A 7310-nucleotide genomic window follows, 5' to 3' on the forward strand; every position below is an offset into this window, starting at 1 on the left:
TCCTGTATGTTTCTAGGTAGGTCAAAAGCCTGGAGCTGCTTAATTTGAATCCACCAATCAGAAAGGCTATGTACTTTTTCCCGCCAAAACAGGTGCACCTGTTTTTACACACGCAGCACAGAGACAGGATTTGTGCGGTCTATTTTTCATAGTGAGGACTCCTCTCAAACAAATGGCTATAATTTCCTAACCGTAGGGTCTAGAACGGTCATTCTTACACTGTTTTGTTCAGAAGAGATGGGGGGATTGTCAAGTGTTGTGTGTTTAAAGTAAAAATATGAATTTGTAGAGATACATGACATGGATGAGTGGTTGGCTTACAACCCATGAAAGCCCCAATATGGAAATTTGAATGTCTCAGCCTTCAGATATGATTGGCTGGCGGGGAAGGCATGAAGGCCTCAATATGCAAATTTGAATGTCTCAGTCCTCAGATATGATTGGCTGGTTGGGAAGTCATGCATGACTTGATATGTCAATTTGAAAATTACAGTACTCACAGAGGATTGGCTCCCTGAGGAGCTGGCAGGAATACATAGAAATGATTACCCAGAAATACTGCGTTTAGTAGAAATATTATGTTTTAGCACAAATACTATAAAATGGCTGAAATAGTATGATTTAGCAGAAATGCTGTATTTAGCACAAATACTGAAAAGCAGCAGAAATGCTATGACTTAGCACAATAGTAATAACTGAAATAGAAAAATTGGAAAAGCAAAATGAACAGCTGAAAAAATGCTGAACATTCTAAGGCTCCCTCAAATGTAATTGTTGAATGAAAAAAAAAATCAGCAAAAAAAAAGTATAACAGTCACACAATCAAAAATATGGACACATATGGAAACACACAAGCACAGAGAGACACAGGATCAAATTCAGTCAACCAGTCTAAATATATTGAATTTAAATCATACAATAAGATGCTCCCATAAAAACGCTCTCTCGCCCTCTCTTTCTCTCTCTCTCTGTCACACACACACACACACACACACACTAGCAGCAGCAGCAGCCAAATAGCCTGGGAGCTGCTGAATTTGAATCCACCAATCAGAGAGGCTGTATACTTTTTCCTGCCAAAACAGGTGCACCTGTTTTTACACACATGCAGCACAGAGACAGGATTTGTGCTGTCTATTTTTCATAGTGAGGATTCCCCTCAAACAAATGGCTATAATTTCCTAACCGTAGGGGCTAGAACAGTCATTCTTACACCGTTTTGTTCAGAAGAGATGGGGGGATCTTAAAGTGTTGACAATTTATCATTAAAATATGAATTATTGAAGATATTTGACTTCTAATGCACCATAACTGAGTAGAGGCAAAGCGAAAACTGCCTTGACTTGCCCTCAAACAATGCTTTCTAACTCTAAATCTATTTGGAGTATCGATATCATTCTTTCATCGTAAGAGACAGCAGGCTTTGGTGAACAGTCATGGAAATTTTCAGGTCTGTGTGGAAATCCATCAAAAAGATATGACGAGAGAAAAAGTGCCTCATTTCCAGAGTTTGAAATCTGAAGAAATCTGAGCGAGGGATGAATTTCCTACCCTCAAACAAACCCAATTCATGGCCAAATGGTAATAGGTGAGAAAGAAATTCTTGAATTGTGAGCGTCAGGAGTGTCTGAAGATATATTGGCACAAGCCTCATGTCTTAACTTTGCTGCGTTGAGATATGACGATTTGAAAATGCCTCTCATTAGAGAAATCCAGTGGTGATTTTGAACAAGCTCTCCATTGACTTTCTATGCAGTTTCCAGACTTTGTGTTGGTGTGAGGAGATTTGCCAAAATTCTATTATACAGAAATACTGTAATCAGCACATATACTGTAACATTTTAGAAATTCCTCCACTTACTAGTAATACTACAACATAACACAAATGTTATGATGAGTTGAGCGGCTGGTACTCTGGTGCAGTCAGCACAATCTGGAGCTGAACACTCTTAAAACTGTAGAGATGACAGTGGACTTCAGGAGACATCCTCAACTCTGCCCCCTCATCATATCAGACAGCCCTGTGTCGACTGTGGAGATCTTCAAGTTGCTGGGTACCACCATCTCCCAGGACCTGAAGTGGGAGACCAACATCAACTCCATCCTCAAAAAGACCCAGCAGAGGATGTACTTCCTGAGACAACTGGGGAAGTACAGTCTTCCACAGGAGCTGCTGATCCAGTTCTACACTGCAGTCATTGAGTCTGTCCTGTGCTCCTCCATCACAGTCTGGTATGGTGCAGCCACTAAACAGGACAGGTGCAGACTGCAGCGGACTGTACGGGCAGCAAAAGGATCATCGGCACCCCCTGCCCTCCATCCAGGATCTGTACCTCTCAAGAACCAGGAAACGGGCAGGGAAAATCATCACAGACCCCTCACACCCTGGACACAGACTTTTTGATCTGCTGCCCTCTGGCAGACGGTACAGAAGCCTGCAGACCAGGACTACCCGACACAGGAACAGTTTCTTTCCCCTCGCCATCTCCCTTATAAACAGTTGAACTGTCACACTGCTAATTTGACAGAAATACTACATTTGGCAGAAATACTATGTTTCAGCACAAATACACTGGTTTAGCACAAATTTTTTAACATAGCAGAAATACAATTATATAGCAGAAATGCTATATTTAGAAAGAAAAATATAATATAGTAGAAATACTATGATTTAGCAGAAATACTGTAATCAGCACATATACTGTAACATGACATAAATTCCTCCACTTAGCAGTAATACTATAACATAACACAAATGTTATGATTTGGCACAAAAACCATAATTTGGCAAAATACTATGATTTAGCAGAAATACTATGATTGAGCAGAAGTACTAAGATGTAGTAAAAGTACTTTGATTTAAGAGAAATCCAATTATGGAGGAGTAATACTTTAAAATGGGAGAAATATTGATACACACACACATTCACAGAGCCTAAAGGGAAGAGTATTTGTGCCATGGAGTGTTAAGAAGAATCTGAGGTCCATATTAGAAAAGCTGGTAAAAAGTTTTCAGAATTGTAATAAATGATGAATATGAATTAGTGGTCTGTGATAGTGTATTAATTTGTAGGGCAAAAAACATTTTGTCCAAGGTGGAGTTGAACCCACGACCTTTGGGTTGCAGACGTGTGTCATTACCAGCTGCGCCACTGGGAAAGACAGTGAGCTCTTGGGAAACAGGGTGATGAGCAGTCAGAATTAGATCGCAGTGAGAGGCACAGAGAGCCGTTTTTTGGAGTTACAAAACGTCGTGTAGCTCAAAAACTAGGTGGACTAGAAGCATAATTCTTGTACTGGGTGAATCAGCGGACTTTGGTGTACTTTGACTGCGATTTTCATTGCTCTTTGTACATCCGTCGCTGAGATATGACGAGAGAAGAAACGGCAGACCTCAGATATGATTGGCTGGCTGGGGAGCTGGCAGAAATATATAGTAATAGTGTGATTAAGCATAAATACTACATTTAGCAGAAATACTGTATTAAGCACAAATCCTATAAAAAGCAGAAATACTATATTAAGCAATATAAATATCCTATAAAAATGGTATAAAAAGCAAAAATACTGTAATATGATTTGGTAGAAAAACTATAATTAATCAGAAATACTACATTGGGCAGAAATACTATATTTAGCACAAATCTTATAAAATAGCAGAAATAGTATGATTCAGCACAATAGTAATAACTTAAACAGAAAAATTGGAAAAGCAAAATGGACAGCTGAAAAATGCTGAACATGCTAAGGGTCCTTCAAATGTACTTGTTAAATGAGAAAAAACTCAGCAAAAAAAGTGTAACAGTCACACAATAACAAATATGGAAACATATGGAAACACACATGCACAGAGAGACACACAGGATCAAATTCAGTCAACCAGTCTAAATATATTGAATTTAAATCATACAATAAGATGCTCCCATAAAACTCTGTCTCGCCCTCTCTTCTCTCTCTCTGTCACACACACACACACACACACACACACACACACACACACACACACACACACACACACACAGGAGAGAGGAGCAACTTGCTAGGTCATTCAAGCAGCCTGGGAGCTGCTAAATTTGAATCCACCAATCAGAGAGGCTGTGTACTTTTTCCCGCCAAAACAGGTGCAGCCGTTTTTACACACACTCAGAACAGAGAGAGGCAGGATTCTTGCAGTCTATTTCTCATAGTGAGGATTCCTCTCAAACAAATGGCCATAATTTCCTAACCGTAGGGGCTAGAACGGTCATTCTTACACCGTTTTGTTCAGAAGAGATGGGGGAATCTTACAGTGTTGACAATTTATCATTAAAATATGAATTATTGAAGATATTTGACTTGTAATGCACCATAACTGAGTAGAACAAAGCAAAAACTGCCTTGACTTCCCCTCAAACAACGCTTTCCAACTCTAAATCTATTTGGAGTATCAATATCATTCTTTCACCGTAAGAGACAGCAGGCTTTGGTGAACAGTCATGGAAATTTTCAGGTCTCTGTTCAAATCCATTAAAAGATATGATGAGAGAAAAAGTGGCTCATTTCCAGAGTTTGAAATCTGAAGAAATCTGAGCAAACGATTTAATTTCCTACCCTCAAACAAGTCTAACTCATTTCAGAACGGTAATAGGTGAGAAAGAAATTCTTGAATTGTGAGCGTCAGGAGTGTCTGAAGATATACTGGGACAAGCCTTATGTCTTAACTTTGCTTCGTTAAGGAGATATGACGATTCGAATATGCCTCTCATTACAGAAATCAAGCGGTGATTTTGAACAAGCTCTCCATTGACTTTCTATGGAGAGTTTTGAGACTTTGTGTTGGTCTGAGGAGATTTGCCAAAATTCTATAAATCTCACAACCATGATAGTGACATTTTCGGAAAGCCAGCAAAAATACCTACGTTTTGATGTATAATTTGTGGAAGTTGAGTGAAAATTGAGCAAGTAGCAAGAAGTTGTTCGGACATGAAGAGAAGACTGCAAAACCTTCAGTGGCACACTGGAAGCCAAGTGCATAGCAACCATAACAACGCATGTATTTTGTGAAAAATCACAAAAATGAAACTCAAAACTTAAAGAGGGATAAGATGAAAACGGTAACAGATATGAAAAAGCTGAATCATTCATGAATAGCCCAATAATTTGTGAACATTTTAAAATTTGAATGGTTGTTCTACGTGAAAGTAGGAAAAAGTAGTTAAGTTTCAAAAACAAGCAAATTTTAGCAGAATTGCAGAAGTTTCCCATTCATTTCAATGGGACAAATTAAGCTTAATATTTTAAAAAGTATAATAGTATAAAATACCAAAAGACATAGCCATCATTAGCAGAAATAGCAGAATAGTTTAAAATTTGAACGGTGAAAATCGGCTGAAAATTGTGGAAGTAGATCCACGGTGAAAAACGTCACGGAAGTCCCAAGAGGAACTCAATAGTGTGGATACTCCAGCATCCACACAATTTGCATTTCTCTGCGAAAATGCAGTGTGGATGCTGGAACGCTGAAGCTGTCAGCTGAAACTAGCTGAAAAAGCTGAAAAGTTGCAGAAATTGTAAAAACTTTGCAGAAGCAAAGGAACGTTGCTAAAATGTAGTAACTTAGCAGAACTGCAATATCTTAGAGGAAACATAATACTTGGCAGAAATACAATAGCATAGCAGAACTTAGCAGAAATATTGTAACTCACCAGAAACACGATAACTTCCCAAAAATACAAGAATTTAGGAGAAATAGTATAAGATAACAGAAAGAATATATTTAGCCAAACAGTCTTAAACATTACAGAAATACTGTGATTTAGAAAAACAGTACAACATAGCAGAAATGCTGTGATTTACCAGAGACACTGTAATATACTATTAATATTGTAATTTTAAATAAATACTATGTTTTAGCAAAAATACTCCAGTTTAGCATAAATATTATAACATAGCAGAAATACTACTTAATAGCAGAAATGATATATTTAGAAAGAAAAATATAATATAGTAGAAATACTATGATTTAGCAGAAATCCTACAATATAGCTCAATAACAATGATTTAGAACAGATACTATGATTGAGCAGAATAGTAATAACTTAAGTGAAAATATTGGAAAGGTAAAATGACAAGCTGAATAAAAGGAACATGGTTAAGTTTGCTCAAAACTAATTTTTGTTCACCTGTGAAAAAATAAAATAAAAATACATTTAGAAATACAAATAAGAACAGCCAACAGATACACACAAAATTAAATATGGATACACAAATCAACAAATACACACAAAATCAAATATGGATACACAAATGTACAGAGAGAGACACACACACAGGGTCTATGCCAGTCAACCAGTCTGAATATATTATATTTTTATCCAACAATGAGATGCTGCCCTAAAAGGGGCTTTGTGTGTCTTTCTCTCTCTCTCTCTCTCTCTCTCTCTCTCACACACACACACACACACACACACACACTCAAACACACACACACACACACAGGCTCACACACACACACGCGCGCACACACACATAGCATCAGCAAGTGAACAGGGGCTGTTAACAGCATGTTTCTAGGTCAGTCAAACAGCTGTGAGATTCTCAATTTGAATCCACCAATCAGAGGGGCTGTGTGCTTTTTCCTGCCAAAACTGGCGCACCAAGTGCAGGCTTTTACAGCACAGAGAGAGACAGGATTTTTGCAGTCTATTTCTCATAGTCAGGACTCCCCTCAAACAAACAGCCATAAATTCCTAACCGTAGGGGCTACAACGGTCATTCTTAGAACGTTGTGTTCAGAAGACATGGGAGAATCTTGAAATGTTGACCATTTAAAATAAAAATATGAAATATCATAGATATATGACATAGATGATTGGTTGTCTTAGAAGCCATGATTGCCCCAATATGCAAATTTGAATGTGCAAGGCCTAAGATATGATTGGCTGGCTGGGAAGCCATGAAGGCAACAATATGCAAATTTGAATGTGCAAGCCCTCGGATATGATTGGTTGTCTCAGAAGCCATATAAAAAGCAGTAAAACTGTACTATGATTTGGTAGAAAAATATAATTAATCAAAATACTATATTTGGCAGAAATACTATGTTGTAGCAGAAACACTATATTTAGCACAAATCTGATGAAATAGAAGAAATAGTATGATTTAGCAGAAATGCTGTATTTACCACAAATACTGGAAAGCAGCAGAAATGCTATGACTTAGCACAATAGTAATAACTTAAACAGAAAAATTGGAAAAGCAAAACGGACAGCTGAAAAATCCTGAACATGCTAAGGGTCCCTCAAATGTAATTGTTAAATGAGAAAGAAACC

This window comes from Oreochromis aureus, linkage group 5, assembly GCF_013358895.1.
Source record: "Oreochromis aureus strain Israel breed Guangdong linkage group 5, ZZ_aureus, whole genome shotgun sequence".
In the NCBI taxonomy this organism is placed as follows: domain Eukaryota; kingdom Metazoa; phylum Chordata; class Actinopteri; order Cichliformes; family Cichlidae; genus Oreochromis; species Oreochromis aureus.